Consider the following 19,560-nt stretch of genomic DNA (forward strand, 5'->3'; position numbering starts at 1 on the left):
TCACTAATAGAGCATGGAAAGGGAAAAACAGTAACCTTCCAGTGAAGAAACCTGGTTGACACCTTAACCAAGTCATCAAAATTAACATCACCAGTAATGAGTCATGTTGATGTCAGCTACCCCCTCCTAGCAGGGAATGAGAAGGGTACTTCACCTTGGTGGTATTCTTGCCCCAAGTTCAGAATCTCATGAGGAAAACATCAGACGAACCGAAACAGAGGGACGTTCTACAAATACCTGATCAGGACTCCTCAAACTCCTCAAGATCGTGAAAAACAAAGAAAGACAGAAATAGTCACAGACCAGAGTTCCTTTGTCCCCTGTATTTCCTGTACATTAGTACTTGGACCTAGAGGTTTGCTCAGATTCAGGTTTGAATTTCTGGCAAAACTCCATAGGTGATTCTGTGCCTAAGGAGACATGACAACTAAATACAAGGTGGAATCCTAGATGAGATCCTGGAATGGAAAAAAGGACATTAATGTCAAGACTGGTGAGAGCCAGAGAGAGTCTGGAGTATAGTTAACAGTAATAATGTACTAATGCTGGTTTCTTAGTTCTGAAAAATATACCATGGGTATGTAAGATGTCATTAGAATTAGATGGACTTGGGTAAGGGGTATCCAGGAACTCTGTGTGCTTATCTTTGTAACTTTTATGTAAATCTCAAATAATCCTGCACCTCTGAAAAATCCCGAAATAATAGTATCTACCTTACAGAGTTGTGATGATCAAATGGATACAAAGGGCAAAGAACAGCATCCAATGCACAGTAGATTTTCTATAGATATTAATTACTCTTATTATTACTACTACTTTGTGCCAACCCAGAAAATAGAAAATCATCCTATTCTATTTCATGTTCTATTGTACTGGAGTTCATATGGTCTGCAAATATTTCAGTGATGCTTGTGACACCAAGACTTGGTACATGTCTTCTGAATAAGGTTTCTGAATCAACTTGGAGGTCACGCAGTCCCATAAAAGTTTTTGTCCAATCTCATTAAAAACAATTTTTTTCAACTTCCACAATTATCAGTTCCTAGCCTTCTCATTTCGTCTATCTGCCTACTGACTCCCCACTCTGCTCGATTATCTTAAAGCAAATCCCAGACATAATAGTATGTCATCTGTAAATATTTAAGTATGTGTGTCTCAAAGGTAAGAGCTCCTTTTTAAAAACTATAGCCACAGTTCCTATCACACTTCTAAAAATAAAAATAATTCCTTAATATCAATACCCTGTTGGTGCCAATATTTCCCCTATGGTGTCATAAAGGTTTTTCACAGTTTGTTTCATCGAATCAAAATCCTATTAAGGTTCCTCCATTGCAACTGAGAATGTCTCTTAAGTCTCTCTCTTTTTTTTTTTTCTTAAGTCTCTTTTAATCTATAGATCTCCTTCACCCCTCCTCTCTTCTCTTTTCCCTACTTTTTTTCTCTTCCCTCACTCTCTTTTCTCTTTCTCTCTTTCCCTCTTTCCATCTCTCTCTTTTTCTTAAAATTCATTTGGTGAAAATACTCAGTCTTTTGCCCTGCAGTTTTCTTTTCCAGTTCTGGCTGACCCATAGTGTTGTTGAACATGTTTCTCTGTCCCCTGTATTTCCTATGGATTAGAAATTGGGTCTAGAAGTTTGATCAGATTGAAGTTTGAGTTTCTGATAGAACTCCATAGGTGCTTCATTAGGAGCATACACAGCTGTCTCTCTGTAATATTAGCAGCTTTTGATGATCAGTATCTAGAGTCATTCATTCAATGTGGGGGATGGGAGTCAAAATCATCATCATTGGGGCACCTAGGTGGCTCAGTTGGTTAAGAGTCTGACTCTTGATTTCAGCTCAGGTCAAGATCTCAGGGTTGTGAGATCGAGCCCCATCCATGTTGGGCTCTGTGCTGGGCATGGAACCTGCTTAAGATTTTTTCTCCCTCTCCTTCAGCCCCTCCCCCCTCAAAAAAAATCATTATCATCATCCCATGACTTGCCCCGTGCTGATACCTTTACTTGGAAGGGACAGCTTCTTTTAGACCAGTAGAATGTTCTGAGGGTTTGGAGCTCCTTAGCAGGATGCAGACTTTCAAAGTTGTTACTGCCCCCATTGGCATGGTGTGGAAGTGGGGGTCTCTACTGATTGGTTTGGTGGGGCCTTCCCCTCAGCTTTGATCAAAGCAATCACATGGTAGGGCCCCAGGGTTGAGCACAGGCTCTGGGATGCACACAGGCTCTTTTTCATGGGCTCTCACAAATGCAATGGGCATGGGCAGAACTGCCTCCTGCATCAGCCAAGACACAACCCAAGACATAACTCTAAAAGCCACACCCTCCCTTTCAGCAGCCACAAGTTGTTTTTTGACCTAACATTCTTGGCTTCAGGGCCAAAATAGTGACGATTTCTCTTTCTTTCCTTTGCAACATTAATTCCTTCTATTCTATAACTCCTTTCAGGTGAGGGTTTCAAGAGCTTTCAAAACACTCTCTTACCTAATCCTCCCAGCACTTAAGTGAGTAGGGAAGGTGACTAGCAGAGAGCTCCACTCCCCAGGCAGGGAAACTGAGCCCAAAGAGCTCAGCTGGACTACTTGCTCTCCTGCTCTGGCCTAAGGCCTATGCTTCAGATCTTGCCTATATGAAGACAAAGACATGTCTTGTGAGTAAGTCCAATACCTTCCCCTGAGGAATCTTCCTACCTGTGATATTGGAGGAGCTAAGAGGCTCTCAGCAAGACAGGTTCCAGTCAGCTCGTAGCAAATTATCCTGCCTAGATTTTCCACAAAAGCAGCAATTTTAAGCATTCTGTTCTACTCTCAGGCTCTGTGTGTGATGCCATGTGTTTTGATCAGGGGTTTAGTAAACAGTCACCATACATATTGGAAACAAGAACAGAAACATTATCCTCCCTTGACCTAAATCCCAGCTGCCAGTCCAGAAATACCACATGCAGCTCAGGAAAGATGTGCAGGTGCTGGAGAAGACATAGAAAAGGATGCCCAAAACAGCCCAGGAGGTGGGAGGACAGCCATGTACCCTCCCAAGATGGGAATGGGCTTGTACCAATCTGCCTAGAGTCCCTCATGCTTGAGGCCAACAGCCAACACTGGGAGACAGATGGCCAAGGTGGAGGCGGGAGTGGGGAAGAAACAAGAAACTATGTTGCCCACAAAGGAGGGAAAGTGAACACAAGGACTGGATCCAGGAGTAGAACCAGACCCATCCCACATAAATCTCTGCAACATGGGCAAAACCAACCCGCCCAGCATTGCTCTGCCTATGCCATCTCCTGGCACCCCAACAAGAGGGCTTCAGCACCAACCAACACCAAATGGTTCCAGCCCACCATACTGGTCCACCTGGTTCCCCCATGCCAGCCCTGACCCCTCTGGTATCATAGCAGCACCCACCACCAAGGTCTGTACCAACCTGAATCAGACACATATAGCTTTTGCCAGTTTACCAAAAACAGGCCAGAGTCAGAGAACCAGCTCTTAACATCAGAGGCCACAGGCTTCCAGGGTGACCAATCAGAAGCAGGAGACACTAAAGTAACTTCTCTCCTCATATTATGTCCTGGTTTATATGATACATATTGGCTCCTGACACTCCTCAGCTAAGGATGTACAGAAGGATCTTATGTCAGGACCCTCAAGAAACAAACTCCCCACAAATCGCCAAAGCAGGACAGAGCCAAACAAGGAAAGTTGTCTGAGATCTCCCAGTGCACAATAAAACTTGGCAAACCTCATAGAACCATGGAAATAAAGGGAACTTCTCACCATCACCCTCACTTCCTAGATGGGACAACAGAGACCCAGCAAAGGGAATGGCCCTGCCCAAGTTCCCTGTTCTCCTAGGCAGCAACAAATCCAGGACCAGACAGGTCTCCTGACGGGCAGCCCAGTTCTCTCTCCTCTCCTCTCCAGTGTGCCTCAAGTTTCAGACAGCTTAGACCTGGCGCCTAAGGGGAAGGCCTGGCAGCTAGGGGAGGAGGAGGCCAAGTCCAGATTACATCAGTCTCACAGGGAGCCAAGCAGGAAGTGGAGACTACTTTTCCTTCCCACCCACAGGTAGCCTGGCTCCAACAAGTGGCCCAGCTCCAAGTAGCCACTGATAATGCAGGGAAAGCTCAAAGACAGGGGTGGGCCCATCCTCACTTCATCACGCTTATCATCACACAACCCTTTCTCATGTACCCCCAAATGATGGGAAGGCATAAGATCCCCTCAGCTCATAATCTAGCCAACCCAGTGCCCCCCAATTTTCCCTCTGCTCTCCTATCACGGCAACCTGTCTTCTGCTCACACCTGTCCAAGATGTCCACCTCCTCTTAGCTCCAGCCAGAGCTTTCCATCCTTGAAGAGCCATTTGGAAGGCCCCTCCTCCAGATAGCCTTCTTTGCCTGCTGAAGTCCTCCCTCTGATCTCCCAGCCCTGAACAGTTAGTGCTAGGAAGGAAGGCAGAGGTATCCTCCTAGAAGGCACGTGCTTACTTTGCCCTGGGATTCTTCCTAACTCACTGGGACAGTTCTCTGATGGGTCTACTAATTTCTGTGGTTTAACTCTTATGTTGGAAAAGTACCCAAGAGTAAGACCAAGAGACCTCCTTTCTAGCACATCAAACAGCTTGGGACACACAGCAGTGTTTGATAAATGCCATTTAGCACTACAGTGCTATCATATCAAGAATGATACAATCTAAATGACCATCAACTGACACATGGATAAGTGAAAATTTGCTATATCCATACAAAGGAATATTATTTGGTAATTAAAAGGAATGAAGTTTTTGATGCATGCTGAACATGGATGAATATTAAAAAACATTATGATAAGTGAAAGAAACCAGTCATAAACACCACATATTGTATGATTCCACTTATATAAAATGACCAGCATAGGCAAATCCACAGAGATAAAATTAGATTCATGGTTGTATAGGGCTAGAGGGATTGGGGGACATGGGGAATGACTGTTAACGGGAATAAGGTTTCTATTTCAGGGTGATAAAATGTTCTAAAATTGATTGTAATGATGATGTGCAACTCTGAATATACTAAAAGCCATTAAATTGTGTAACTATAAAGGGTAGGTGAATTATTTTACTTAAAGAGATTTTTTTTTAAAAAAAGAAGGAAATATAAAAATACTCACATCCTTTTACTGGGTGATGTCAACTGTGCCTAAAGAGGTATAAAACCCTTCCACGTACATCCATCCTGGGTCTCATCTCAAAATCCTGTACAGTCACTATTATCTCCCTTTTCATAGACCAGGAAGTTGAAGCTTAAAGAGATAGCTAACTAGCCACAGACCTGGAGCCCAAAAATCAGATGATCTGAGTCCAAGTACAGTGAGTGCCTTTGGGAATGACCTATGGAGAGACTTCGAAAGAAGAAACAGCTCCATACACAAGGAAAAGCTGGAAATAAAACATCTTCAGCTAAGGAACTGCCGTAGAGTACAGCAACATGAACGTGATAAATAGGATCACCGTGTATTATAAAAATGTTAACTAAACATGTGCAAATGGCATGTACAGTTTGATTTCCGTTTTTGTTTTGTTTTAAATACACTTGTGTGACCAAAACATAGTAGCGAACATGGGTGCAAAAATGTGCTGGGATGATGAATAGCCAAACGAAAACTTTCCTTTAAAAATTTCCTGTGTTGTTTTAACAGTAAAAAAAAAAGAGAGAGAGAGAGAGAGAGAGGGAGGGAGAGAAAGAGAGAAACTAAACACTTGAATGGACACCCCCCCACCAAGCAGCACAGCAGAGCACTATAATTATCCAGTCAGGGGTGAATTCCCTGGGGAATCAGCACAGGCCACTGAGCCGCAAGGTCACCAACAGCCTTACAGGCAACAAGGGGAAAAGGCAGGACCCTGTTTGTAGTCTGCAAACATAAGATCAAAAGGGGCACAGGAGAGTCAGCCAGAATTTATTCAGTCACTACTGATCTTTCCTTCAAAATGTTCCTTGTGTCCCTCTCATGGCATTCAGCACATTTTACTGGAATTCTCTATATATGCTTCTTCCTCAGGAGACTGAAGTCCTCAGGCAGAGCCAGGAATCACTCATCCTTGTACCCACAGGCACCCGATACAGCGCTGGACACACAGTAGGTCTACGGTACATGTTTTCTGAATGGAATTGACTAATCTCTCTTCATACCTGCCACTATCTTGAGCGAGACTGTTGCACACAGATACACTTTGTGCCACCTCCTGATCAGCATTCCTGCCCACAATCCTCCACCCACACACCCTCCATGTCCATCTTCCTGAAATGCTGATATCATTTCATTCTCCTCTGCTTTACCTGTTTACCCCTTCCCATCAAGCCTGAATGCCTTGGCCAGGCCCCAGGGCCCTTTCATCACCTGGCCCCATTCGACCCACCCAATTATCCTCTAGCTTCCCAGCAGGCGCAGCCCAACACACTCATTCCCACCTCCAGGCTCCAACTAGCCCTGTTTGCCTATCCTGAGATATCTCCTACCTACTCAACTCCCACCTCTGTTTAAAATCAAGTTCCAACTCCTCCTGAGGCCTTCCCTGACCATGCCAACCCCCAGGGATCCTCGCCTCTGGATGTGTCAGCTCCAAAGCTGAGTACATCTAATAATCTTTTTGTACCCCTTTCTTTCCGTGTTTGTCTTTTTCCCACTCTCAAACTAGATTAATCTTCTTAAGGGCAGGGCAGGGTTACACTTCATCAGTGTGACCCACCACACCCACTGTTAAGACAGGCACATTGTAGAAGCTCAATACATCTGCAAACCATATTGGTGGTTACATCTCAAAATCTGCAATATAGCTGTGGTTAGTAATGAAAATAGGTTTTTTTGTTTGGTTGTTTGTTTGTTTTGTTTTGTTTTCCGGGTGGTACAGAGACTGGTTCTAGGCAGCTGCACAACTGGAGCATGAGTAGGAGGATTTCTCAAAAGGGGCTTAGAAACTTAAATATATGCCATTAAAACAGCAGAGTCCTCTCTAGCTCCTGATGGTGCCCAGTAGCTTCCGCACCACCTAGAAATTTGTTAGAAATGCAAATTCTCAAGCCCTACCCCAGACCTCCTGAATCAGGAATTCTGGGAGTCAGGCCTAGCATCTGTGGTTTAACAAGCCCCCTAGGGGATTCCAACATCCACCAACGTTTGAGAACCACTAGTGCAAACACTTAAGAGGAATATTCTGGTATATCAGAAAGAGCACTTCCTCCCGTCTCTAAAAACTGTGTATGGATGTGATTTTTAGCTCCCGTCTTCCTGTTTCCTATTATCTCTACTGCCACTAAAATTGAAAACTGCAGTTGGGAAAATTGGCAGAGAGTACTGAGCAGTTGATAACTATTATTAATAGTTAGTACTAATACCCAGCCCTAGTAGTAACAGCAGTACTACTACTTGCTACTAGTACCAGCAATAACAATTATCAGCTTCTCAGTACTCTCTGCCAATTTTCCCAACTAAACGGTAGTTTCCAGGAGCAGGAGTAGAGGATAAAATTTATGAGGCACTGGGTATATGCATTCATGACCCTTCCAGGGTGACCATGTTCCCCATTTGTCTCTCAGGTGGGTTTTTTGTTTTGTTTCCTTTTTAAAGATTTTATTTATTTATTTGAGAGAGAGTGAGAGGGAGAGGAAGAGAAAATCCGAAGCAGACTCCACTCTGAGTGCAGAGCTCAATACAGGGCTCCATCCCACGACCCTAAGATCATGACCTGAGCCAAAACCAAGAGTCCAACACCTAAATGGCTGTACCACCCAGGTGCCCCAGCTTCTCAGTTTTGACCAGTGGTTTCTCATCATTCCCTAACTCCAGAGGACAACTGGAGACAAAGGCTACACTGGCTGCCTTCTCAATCATCTTGATTTGCAGTTTGCACTTGAATCATTCTAAGACCCTACCAAAGGCTGTGGTCTCTACTTTGGATACCTGCCCCCACCTCTGAAAACACTGGGTCAGTCTCCTGGCATCTCCAGTTATATTCCATCCATGAAGACAAGCTTTACATGCTCTCATTCTTCAGCACCTGTCCAAGGGCAGATCACTGGGAGGCATGGGGTTGTGTGCACAGGAGCAGCCCAGCTTCCTGCAATCTTGTTCATAAACTGTGGATGCTTGTCCTGACCCCATCCATCAGAAGAGGGTTCAAGAGGAGGACTGCAGTTTTGGGGAAGAATATACAAGGCATAGCATCACCTTGTAGAGGTGGCTGACTTGCTCTGTGGTCTCCTGGTCTTGGGAACAGAGCGAGAACAGATACCCAGGGCTACTTGGCAGAGGGCACCTGATCTGGGCCCTTAGGCTCAGCAAGTAATCAGGGCAAGGGAAAATATGAAGCCATAAAATGAAGGGATCCTCAGTAAAAATGGAGCATATTGGAGAGGAGGAAACACAGGAGGAGGGCTGGCTCAATCAGTAGCTTTGCACCCCCAGCAGTGTGACTGTGGGTAGCTAATTGCTTCCCATCTGTGAGTCTCCTTTTCCCTATACAGCTGGAAAGTGAAGATGATCTCGAAAACTCCCACAAACAGCCAAGTGTTCAGAAGAAAATGATGCTCCAGCCTTATTGACACTCTATGCCAGGGCTGCGGATGATGGAAATGTTCTGTAAGTGTGCTGTCCAACGTGGTAGCTCCTAGCCACACGGGCCTACTGAGCACCTGAAATGTGGCCACTATGCCTTAGAAATTTGTTTGTAATTTTATTTAATTTTAATTACTTTACATTGAATTTAAATAGTCATACATAGCTGCTGGCTACTGCACTGTAACAGCACAGCTCTAAGTAAATTCATGAAATGCAAGTCGTTTAAAACCCTATCTCCACATAGTAAGTGAAAAGTAAAAACTAACTTAATCTTCCAGTTTTAAAATTATTTAATTGATTTTTTTAAAGTATTTTATTTTTAAGTAATCTCTACACCCAACTTGGGATTCGAACTCACAACCCCGAGATCAAGAGTCATGGGGTCCACTGACTAACCCTGCCAGGTACCCCTAACATGCTTTATTTTTTTTTTTTTTTCCTAACATGCTTTAAAGAGCAAAGACTCAGGACCCCTTAAGAGGCCCAGGAAGCAGAGCCCCTATTCCTGGGTCCTCATCCCAGCCTTGCCCCCAGCCAGCTTCGTGGGAAGCCAAGAGCCCCATCACCAACCTTAGCTCCACCTTATCTCTCTGTGCCCCAGTTCCTTCTGTAAAGCGCACACCTGTCACTCTGACTTTCCTACATAGTTGTGAGGACACACTGCAAAGCTGTACCCTAAGGAACCTTAAAAGTGCTAACAAACACATTATAGTCACCACTCACACCCCACATGAATGCTGTTAATGACCTTTCTGAAGCCTCACTAAATGGCCCTTTAGCCACTGAGAGCTGGGGAGAGGATGATGATAATGTGGCCAGGAGCAAGGGCAGGTGGAGAAAGTTTCAGGTTGCCACTGATTTATCATTCAACAAAATACAGGCACACCTCAGAGATATTGCGGATTCAATTCTAAAACCACTGCAGTAAAGCAAATATCACAATAAAGCAAATCAAATGAATTTTTCAATTTCCCAATGCATATAAAAGTTATGTTCACACCAGGGACGCCTGGACGGCTCAGTCAGTTTAGCTTCTGCCTTTGGCTCTGGTCATGATCTCAGGGTCCTAAGATCAAGTCCTGCATCAGGCTCCCTGCTGAGGAGCCTGCTCTCTCTCTCTCTCTCTCTCTCTCTCTCTCTCGTTCTCACACATGCACTCTCACTCTATCAAATAAATAAATAAAATCTTTTTTTTAAGTTATGTTTATAATATACTGTAGTCTATTAACTATGCAATAGCATTATACCTTAAAAAACAATATATAGGGGATCCCTGGGTGGCTTAGCGGTTTAGCGCCTGCCTTTGGCCTGGGGCATGATCCTGGAGTCCTGGGATCGAGTCCCACGTCAGGCTCCCTGCATGGAGCCTGCTTCTCCGTCTGCCTGTGTCTCTGCCTCTCTCACTCTCTCTCTCTATGCCTATCATGAATGAATAAATAAAATCTTTAAAAAATACATATATATACCTCAATGAAAAATGCTTAATTGCTAAAAACTGCTAACTACCACTTGACCTTTCAGTGAGTCATAATCACTGACCACACAGATCACCATAGCAAATATAATAATGAAAAAGTTTGAAATAATGCAAGAGTTACCAAAATGTGACAGAGCCACAAAATGATCAAATGGTGTTAGAAAAATGGTGCCAAAAGACTTGTTCAATGTAGGGTTGCTACAGACCTTCAATCTGTAAAAACAAAACGTAATAAAGCAAAGCAGGATAAAATGAGGTATGCCTATATTCTATGTGGCTTAGATGCATTCAATAAATGTAATAAATCAATCTGCCAAAAATTCTGCTTTGAATTTATCTTACAATTATACCAGTACAAATGTGGCACAAGAGTTTGTCTTATTTACTGCAGAATCCACAGTGCCTGAAATCATGCTTGGTAGTTAGAAGGTGAGTAAATGCTACATGCAGATACACAGATGTACAAGGATGCTCATTGCAGTAACAACTCAAATGTCTACCAACAAGGGCACTAATTAAATTCATTATGGTCCATCTATAACAGGTGGTACAAGTAGCTGTGAAAAAGAACCTTTCTATCTCACACATACACACACACAGATCTGGGAAAAAGCACAAAATTTAAAAATCAAATTGCAGAACAACATTCTGATCCCATCTATATGTCCCTCTCATCCCACCTACATTCTAAAAACTACAGATTATGCATATATATGGTTGTATATGCTTAGATCATTTCTGGAAGGATACATAGAAACTTAACAATGGTCACCTCTAAGGAGAGGCCAGAGAGGTTCAGGACGATGGGGCAGGAAATATCCAATGCATTATTTGATTTTCTTTTTTATTGACTAGTTTTCTTTTTTCAACTATAAAAGTTAAACATGATCATGTTAGAAATTATATCTGGAATGTCACATGGGCCAATATATATATAACTGAGGGAATGACAAAAAAAATGTTTACATTGTAATGCAACTGGGGAAAATGGGATATAAATTGTACCTTCAGTGTGATCATACCGTGAAATAGACAAAAAAAGAACAACGTACAGATGCAAAACCCTGACACAGCCCCTGACAGTCTAGTCCCTGAAGACCTGAGGCCCCTGCCATCCTCACCCTGAGCCAATCCACAAGGTGGCAACGAAATCATTAAGGTGCCTCTCATTTCCACAGCCAGAGCACAGGAGGCAATCATAGTAACACTGCAAATGTCCTGAAAAGTGAGACCAGGTCCAGCTCCCTCACTCTGAGGGAATATGGAGGTGGAGTAAGCCTGATTTAACTCTCCCCACGGGCTGAGACTTTGTTCTTTGTTACTGAGATATTTTGGGCTGGAAGCTGCAAGCTGGAGGACCTAAAGTGAATCTGTGCAATCTTAAAAGACCAGAAACTAGCAGCTTAAATTCCACTAGGTGCCTTTGAGATTTAGTAATTAGAAAAAAAAAAAAAAAATGAAGGCAGGCACAAGGTTTCCAAGCCGCTGAGAGGTCTCTGATTACCTTCAATAGCCCTATGGACACAAATACCTCAGGAAAACAGAAGGGTTCGCTTCAGGAAGGGGCAAGAATTTAAAAGCAAAGAACCTAAGGGGTGGAAGGCCCTGAGATACTATCTAGCCCAACCCCTACATTGCCAGAAAAGGACTGAGCCCCAGATAAGAATGCATTCCTTCTAAAATAAGTGCAGACCCAGGAAAGAGGGTGTTATTAAGTGACCAATTGAGGCTTCCTGGCAGCGACTGGGAAAGCAGGCTAGATTAGAGAAATTATCCCTTCTGGAAAAATACAGTTGGCTGCACATCACATGGAAACCACAGGAAGCAAGGGCCCAATCCCTTACAAGTGTTCCAGCCTCACATGAATAAATCATGATGCCATTGCAAGCATGCATGTTCCAGATAGAAATCTCCTGCTTCTGGACTAATTAGTCATTTCACTTAGTAAATCCCAACCTCCTTTGGGTGTGGCTGGCAGCTTCACCAGAAAGAAACACCTTCCAGGTAGGGTTCTGGGCTGGGCGGCTCTGTGGCCTAAGTCCTTGTGACGTGGTAGTGACACAAGTCAAGTGTGTTTATTCACCTCATTTTCCTCTAACTGGGCTCCATGATAGCCTTCCCGGGTCCCAGAGAACATGACCCTAGGGAAGTGGGGTTCTCTCAAAGACTCCTTACAGAGAAAAGCATGCATGGCCCCACCTGCCGTTTGGTTCCCTGAGGAGAAGCCCTGCTGTGGGTGGCGGTGGAGGACTGGGTGTCTCTGACCTACCTCAGGCACAAGGAGAACTTTCATGTTGGCCAGAGCCTGCCATTATCAGATGTGATCCTTCAGAGACCTGAGGGCTGTTGGGATATCATACAATGTTCAACCTGAAGAGGACCTTACAGAATATCTAACAGCTCAACACTCTGGTTTTCCACAGGAAGAAGGAGGACTGAGGAAGTGAGTGACTTGTTCACAGCCACCCAATATTTACAAATAAATCATCCGATTCCTGGGCTTTCATTTCTCCCTACAGCCCTCAGGTCTCTGAAGGAGAGACCTCAGGTCCTAGATGAAACCCACAGTTCACACCTTCCGATGCCAGATGAGCAGCTAATGGGCCACCAACAGCTATTTATCAGACACTGCATGCAAAGTATAATGGGAGCTTACATCTAATGGAAAAAACAGACCTGATTCCCCAGAAAAGTTAACGCCATTAAATAAAAACATGACTCACCACCAGTGGGGGAGGAAAAAGAAATTACCAGACAAGCAAGAGGCATGGAGTAAGGAAAAATCCCAAGAGGCAGCCAGAAGGTATAAGGAGATCTGGCCAGAGAAGGAGAGATCTTTGCAGGGTAGTCAATCAGGGTGAGGCGGCAGGAGAGGGCACTGCATGGTGACCCCTGGGGCCCTGCCATGCCAAGAATATCCCCTCTCCTGCCTATGCCATACACCAGGAGGACAGCATGTTCCAGATGGGAATTACTGCTCTGAAGTTCAAAAGCAACTAATGCCAGTGCTCTATGTGCATTTTATACAAAAGCCTCCCATTGCCAGTCTTTGGGGGCCAAGACCCACTCGACCATTGCTTCAAGGGGCTGCTTGGGGAGAAGAGGCAATGCATGAGCACAAGGCCCAGCCTGCAATGAGAGCATTGACCCCAAAGGTCTCAGGCAACTCCAAGAGGAAAAGGGGGCAGCAGGTATAGTGAGTTTAATAGTAGTCCCTAAAAAGATATTCTATGTCCTAACTTCCAAAATATATGATTGTGGCCCTATTTGGAAAGAAGGTCTTTGAGGATGTAATGAATTTAAGGATCTTGAGATGAGATCACCCTGGGTTACCAGGGTGGGTCCTAAATCCAATGACAGTTGTCCTGATAAGAATGAGGCAGAGGGAGACCAGACAAAAGAGGAGGACACATGGAGGCACACAGGGGAGAAGGCCATGTGAAGACAGAGGCAGAGAGATGCAGCCACAAGGCAAGGAATGCCAAGGCTTACTGACAGCCGCCAGAAGCTAGGTGAGGGGCAGGGAAGCCATTCTCCCTGAGAGCCTCCAGAAGGAAGCAACCCTGTCAGCACTTTGATTTTGGACTTCTGGTCTCCACAACTGTGAGAAAATAAATACCTGTTGTTTTAAACCACCTAGTTTGTGGCAATTTGTTATGGTGGCTCCAGAAAACTAATACAGCAGGGCAGGGGGTAGGGAAACAGGCTGGGGAGTCTTGGGAGTTCTAGGAGATGATGTCACTCGTGTTTGTGTAACAGAGGTCACAAGACAAGGCAGCCTCTGGCTCCTGAGGACTTCAGGCCAGCTGGATACAGGGGCCATGAACAGGAGCTTGTATGTTCCCATCAGGTATGGCTATGACAGTGGGGCTCCCTGCCTCTTGGTTCTCTGTCCAGTGCTGTGGTCTTGTCCATCCAGCCCAGGCCCTCCACAATGGATTCTCTTTATCAGTGAGCCCCCCAAAAGTAAGTGGCAGCATCCAGTGATTTTTTCAGAGTCCATTATCATCGGCATTGTAGTTCAGTGGAAAGTATTCTGGCTTTGGAGTCAAACACACTTGGATTTTGTGTTTTTTTATTATTATAATAATTATTTTTTATTATAATTATTTTTAGTAATCTCTACACCCAATGTGGGCTCAAACTCACAACCCCAAGATCAAGAGTTGTATGCTCTTCCGAGTGAGCCAGCCAGGTGCCCCAAACAGACCTGGGTTTAATCCCAGGATGAGTTGGAATTAGAGTGACTGACCTCTCTGAGCCTCAGTTTTCTCATCTGAAAAGTGGAGCAAGCACCTACTACCTCACAGAGCTACTCTGGCCATTAGAAATAGCACCGGTAAACTGCCCAGCCCATGGTCTGCTTGATAACAGGAGTGCAATAGGTGGTAACAATTATCACCATTATTCACATGAATAATGAAGTGGAACACTGGCCTGAGCCCACCTTGTTCTCATTGCTGTGGTGAATACAAAGACAGCCTCAACCCAGGGGCTGCCCTCAAGGGCTCTCACTGAGCAGAGAGTTGCTGAGCATCTACTGTGTTCCTTCTGTTTAGTCCCTCCTTCCCCAGGCACTGGCTGTGACCACAGCCCCCGATGTAGCTCCAAGAGGCAACCAACACACACTCGTTTTATGAATAACTAAAAAAAAAAAAAAAAAAAAAAAAAATGACACCGACTGAGTCACCCACCTCTTAAAACATTGTTTTTCTCATCTGCAAAATGGGACTAATAGCATCTACCTATTCTGCTGCCTCACAGGATGAATGTGAAGACCCAACAAAGACAGCAGCCACAGAAGCCATAGAGGCAAAGCCCCAAACTGTACCTTAAGGCCTAAGGAGGTTGGCTGTGCTGGGCCTATTTCAGGACAATGGCAGGTCCACATCTTAACTGGGTACAAACCTCCCTGCCTCCCCTGGTCTGGAGTCAGGAAACCTTGACTTGACTTCTGACACTGCCTCTTCCTAGCTGTGTGACCAGGTCACTTAACCCAGCCTGAGCCTCAGTTTTCTGCAAAAGAGAGAGCTCATTGCTTCTGCTGATCTAGAAATATAGCTATGAGAACTAAACGCGGTGTATGTGAGTATGCTTTGCAAACTGTAAAGCTCTATACAAACATAGGAAATTACCATGATTATCATGTCAAAAGCAGGTACTCAACACAGGTGTGAACCTCAGAGGAACAAAGACTCCTAGGCCAGAGAGAGGAAAGCACAAATACCCCTGCTCCTTTCAATTTGGGCAGCTTTGAACCCTTCTCCATCAAATTTCAAAGTTCTCTATGGCTTTGCCAGGAAACCAAAAATATTCTACCCACAACTCTGGAGAACCACATGATAAGCCATTTCTATAATGGGTGCTGCTGGGCTTCAAACAACTCGTCTGCTTGGGACAAAAAGAAATAGTTTTTTTAAAAAACACCACATACCACAATTCAGCCACTCCTCTAAAACACATATCTTTTCTCCTAAGAAAACTAAAAAAAAAGGAAATCAACTTTAACAGATTAAGTCCAACTCTGAGATATTCATTCTCGGAAGGCAGGCCTTCCTGGATGAGGGGGGCATACAGAGCATTTTCCAGTTACAGTGCTCAGGCAGAGAGATTTCCAGGGGAAGTGGGCGAGGAAGTGGGGCACCAGTCCCAAGGGCTGTGAGGACTGGATCTAGGAGCCCAAAGAGGCAATCGCTGCCTCAGATTCAGAAATTAACGCTACTAATCCAGTTAAAGAGCTAAACAACCATAAGATTCCTTTAGTGGTTGTTTTCATTCACCAGGCATAAAGAAGGTCCAAAGACCACTTTCTCCTCACTCATAGGCCTTGATGCCAATACCTCGAGCTCCAATTCCTTTCTCCTCAGCAAATACATCCCCACCCCCCTAATCTCATAAGCAGTCAGCAGATAAATGGTCCTCTGGACTGGCCAGAAGTATCCTCAAAGGAGGTCTACCTATCTCATGGTTCTCATGGCTCTACCAGCTCCTTTGGGTCACCCCGGGGCCAAGGAGGCAGACACACCCAGTCCTGGGATCGGGGCTGACTCATAAGGATCCTCCCTGTAGCTATTCACCCATGTTTTACACTTGGGGCTGCCCCTTTCTCCAAAGACCCTCAGTCCTGGGTGAAGGCTGCATGCACCTTGTTTCTTAGCTTATGCTCTCTTTGGAAGTTTCTGTTCTCTAGTGCTAGACCCTAAATCACTTGATAGGCAGCCTGGCATTGTGGGAAGAACACATGCTATGCAGTCAGGCAGACGTGGGTTTGACTCCAGGCCTGCTGCTGACTGGCTCTGGAGCTTTGGAAAGGTAACTGTCCTGGCCCTAGTTTCCTCACTCCTAAGAGGTAACTAATTCCTATCACACAGTTTTGTAAGAATTAGTAAAAATACATGGAAGGCTCCTATTATATGGTTGGTGCTTAATTAGCAATAGTTATTATAATAATGGCAGTGCCACCTCCATGCTCCAAACTCTAAGGCCTAGTCCCTCCATACCTGGCTCCTGTCACCTTCGGCTCCCATATAACCACTCATCAGAGTGTCCTGTTCTTAGACCTGCCAGTTCTGGACCAACCCAGGCCTCACCACTGGGGTGTATAGAGCTGGCAAACAGAAAGCATTCAAAGCAGTGTTTGTTTACTTAGGAAAAAAATATCCTGTTATTTCACAACAGGTTTGCCACCAGAACACAGGTGTCATGAAAACCACCACTAAACCTAAACCAAAATGGGAAAGGAAAAGACTCACATCAACATCGTCGTCATTGGATATATGCCTCAAGGATGCAAGTATCCACTTATTTAAGATTTGGGCAAGTCTACCACTACTGGCCATCCGATCTACAAAAGTGGTGGAATCAACAAAAGAACTATCGAAAAATTTGCGAAGGAGGCTGATGAAATGGGAAAAGGCTCCTTCAAATATGCCTGGGTCTTGGATAAACTGAAAGCTGAATGTGAACATGGTATCACCACTGATATCTCCCTGTGGAAATTCGAGACCAGCAAGTATTAAGTGACCATCATTGATGCCCCAGGACACAGTCTTTATCAAAAACATGATTATAGGCACATCTCAGGCTGACTGTGCTGTCGTCATTGTTGCTGCTGGTGTTGGTGAATTTAAAGCAGGTATCTCCAGGAATGGGCAGACTCGTGAGCATGCCCTTCTGGCTTACACACTGGGTGTAAAACAACTAATTGTTGGTATTAATAAAATGGATTCCACTGAGCCACCCTACAGCCAGAAAGAGATATGAGGAAATCGTTAAGGAAGTCAACATCTACATTAAGAAAATTGGCTACAACCCCGACACAGTAGCATTTGTACCTATTTCTGGTTAGAATGGTGACAACATGCTGGAGCCAAGTGCTTACCATGCCTTGGTTCAAGGGATGGAAAGTCACTGGTAAAGATGGAAATGCCAGTGGAACCACACTGCTTGAAGCTCTGGATTGCCACCAACTCATCCAACTGATAAAGCCCTTGCATCTGCCTCTCCAGGACATCTACAAAATTGGTCATATTGGTTCTATCCCAGTGGGCCAAGTGGAGACTGATATTCCTAAGCCTGGCATGGTGGTCACCTCTGCTCCGGTCAATGTTACAACTGAAGTCAAGTCTGTTGAAATGCACCATGAAGCTCTGAGTGAGGCTCTTCCTGGGGACAATGTGGGCTTCAATGTCAAGAATGTATCTGTCAAAGATGTTCGTCATGGCAACGTGGCTGGTGACAGCAAAAATGACCCACCAATGGAAGCAGCTAGCTTCACAGCTCAGGTGATTATCCTGAGCCATCAAGGCCAAATCAGTGCTGGATATGCACCTGTGCTGGATCATCACACAGCTCACATTGCTTGCAAATTTGCTGAGCTGAAGGAGAAGATAGATCGTCATTCTGGAAAAAAGCTGGAAGATGGTCCCAAGTTCTTGAAATCTGAGGACGCTGCCATTGTTGATATGGTTCCCGGCAAACCTATGTGTGTTGAGGGCTTCTCTGACTATCCTCCTCTGGGCCATTTTGCTGTTGGTAGCATGAGACAGATGGTTGCTGTGGGTGTCATCAAAGCAGTGGACAAGAAGGTAGCTGGAGCTGGCCAGGTCTCCAAGTCTGCCCAGAAGAAGGCTCAGAAGGCTAAATGAATATTATCCGCAATACCTGCCACCCCACTCTTAATCAGTGGTGGAAGAACCATCTCAGAACTGTTTGTGTCAATTGGCCATAGAAGTTTAATAGTAAAAGACTGGTTAATGATAACAACACATCGTAAAACCTTCAGAAGGAAAGAAGAATGTTTTGTGGACCATTTGTTTCTTATGTGTGTGTGTGTGTGTGTGTGTGTGTGTGTGTGTGTGTGGCAGTTCTAAGTTATTAGTTTTTTAAAATCAGTACTTTAAAAAAAAAATAAAAAATAAATAAAATCAGTACTTTTTAATGGAAACAACTTGACCAAAAATCTGTCACAGGATATTATTCAGTAGGCAAAACACAAAGGTCTGAGGTACTTGGGAGATTCGGAAATTTCCTTCAGACTCTTCAAAGAAAAATATGTCATTTCTAACACATCGCCCTTTTGTAATTATAAAAGTAATATGTGATCATTGCAGACACTATGGAAAGTAGGAAAAGTATATGAAAAATCCAAATGAGTGACAATTTCACCATCTTTAGAGAATATTGTGGAGGATGTTTTGGTGTATTTCCTTGCATTCTTTTCTCTATATGCCTCAAGGATGCAAGTATCCACTCATTTAAAAGTGAACAGATGAATACACAGGCCAGCCAGTGTCTACAAGAAAGCAGCAGTTGATTGCCCACGAAGGCTTCCTTGTCCTGTTTTCCATTCTCCCCAACCCTAAACAACTTGTTAGTGACATACTCCCACATTGCAAAACTACATCTCAGCTTATCAGCACTTGGTGAACTCTTACCTCTGAGTGAGTTAACATAGTCATCTCTGCTTTCCACTTTCATGTCACAGGGTCAATATTTACTAGCTGTGTTGCTAAAACAGGCTCTGGGCATGGACTCAGTGCCAAACGTCCCTGTCTAATCTCAGCAGCAGCAGCAGTCCCAGTGGCACTGGGTGCTTTCCTGTGCCACAGGCCACAGCATCAGGTGAGTGACTCCTGCCCTAACTAAGCAGGTGGCCTCCAGCCTGGCAAGGATGCTTCATATAATCATAAAGTACAGGAGACTAGTGTCATGAGACACTTAAATATTAGAGATAGTGTGTGGGAGGGTGGCCTGGGTAGCATAGTGGGTTGAGTGTCTGACTCTTGGTTTTGGCTCAGGTCATGATCTCAGGGTCATGGGACTGAGCCCCTCACTAGGCTCTACACTCTATGCTCCTTCCCTATCTCTCTGCCTCTCATCTTGTGCACTCTCACTCTCTCTCAAATAAATAAACAAATCTTTAAAAATATATATTAGAGATGGGAAAATTGAGGCCGTATGGGGAAAAGGACTTGTCTAAGCACATGCAGCT

The 19,560-nt window shown here is 44.4% G+C and overlaps 1 protein-coding gene and 1 pseudogene across 7 annotated transcripts in view; one reads left to right on the forward strand and one right to left on the reverse strand.

Moving 5' to 3' along the window:
• DAPK2 (death associated protein kinase 2) overlaps positions 1-19,560 on the reverse strand; it is a 126,281-nt gene that overhangs the window by 77,205 nt on the left and 29,516 nt on the right. The gene's annotated exons all lie outside the window — the stretch shown is intronic.
• On the forward strand, positions 16,766-18,359 carry LOC140595807 (elongation factor 1-alpha 1 pseudogene; annotated as a pseudogene).

The sequence above is a fragment of the Vulpes vulpes genome, chromosome 15 (genome assembly GCF_048418805.1).
Source record: "Vulpes vulpes isolate BD-2025 chromosome 15, VulVul3, whole genome shotgun sequence".
Classification (NCBI taxonomy): Eukaryota; Metazoa; Chordata; class Mammalia; order Carnivora; family Canidae; genus Vulpes; species Vulpes vulpes.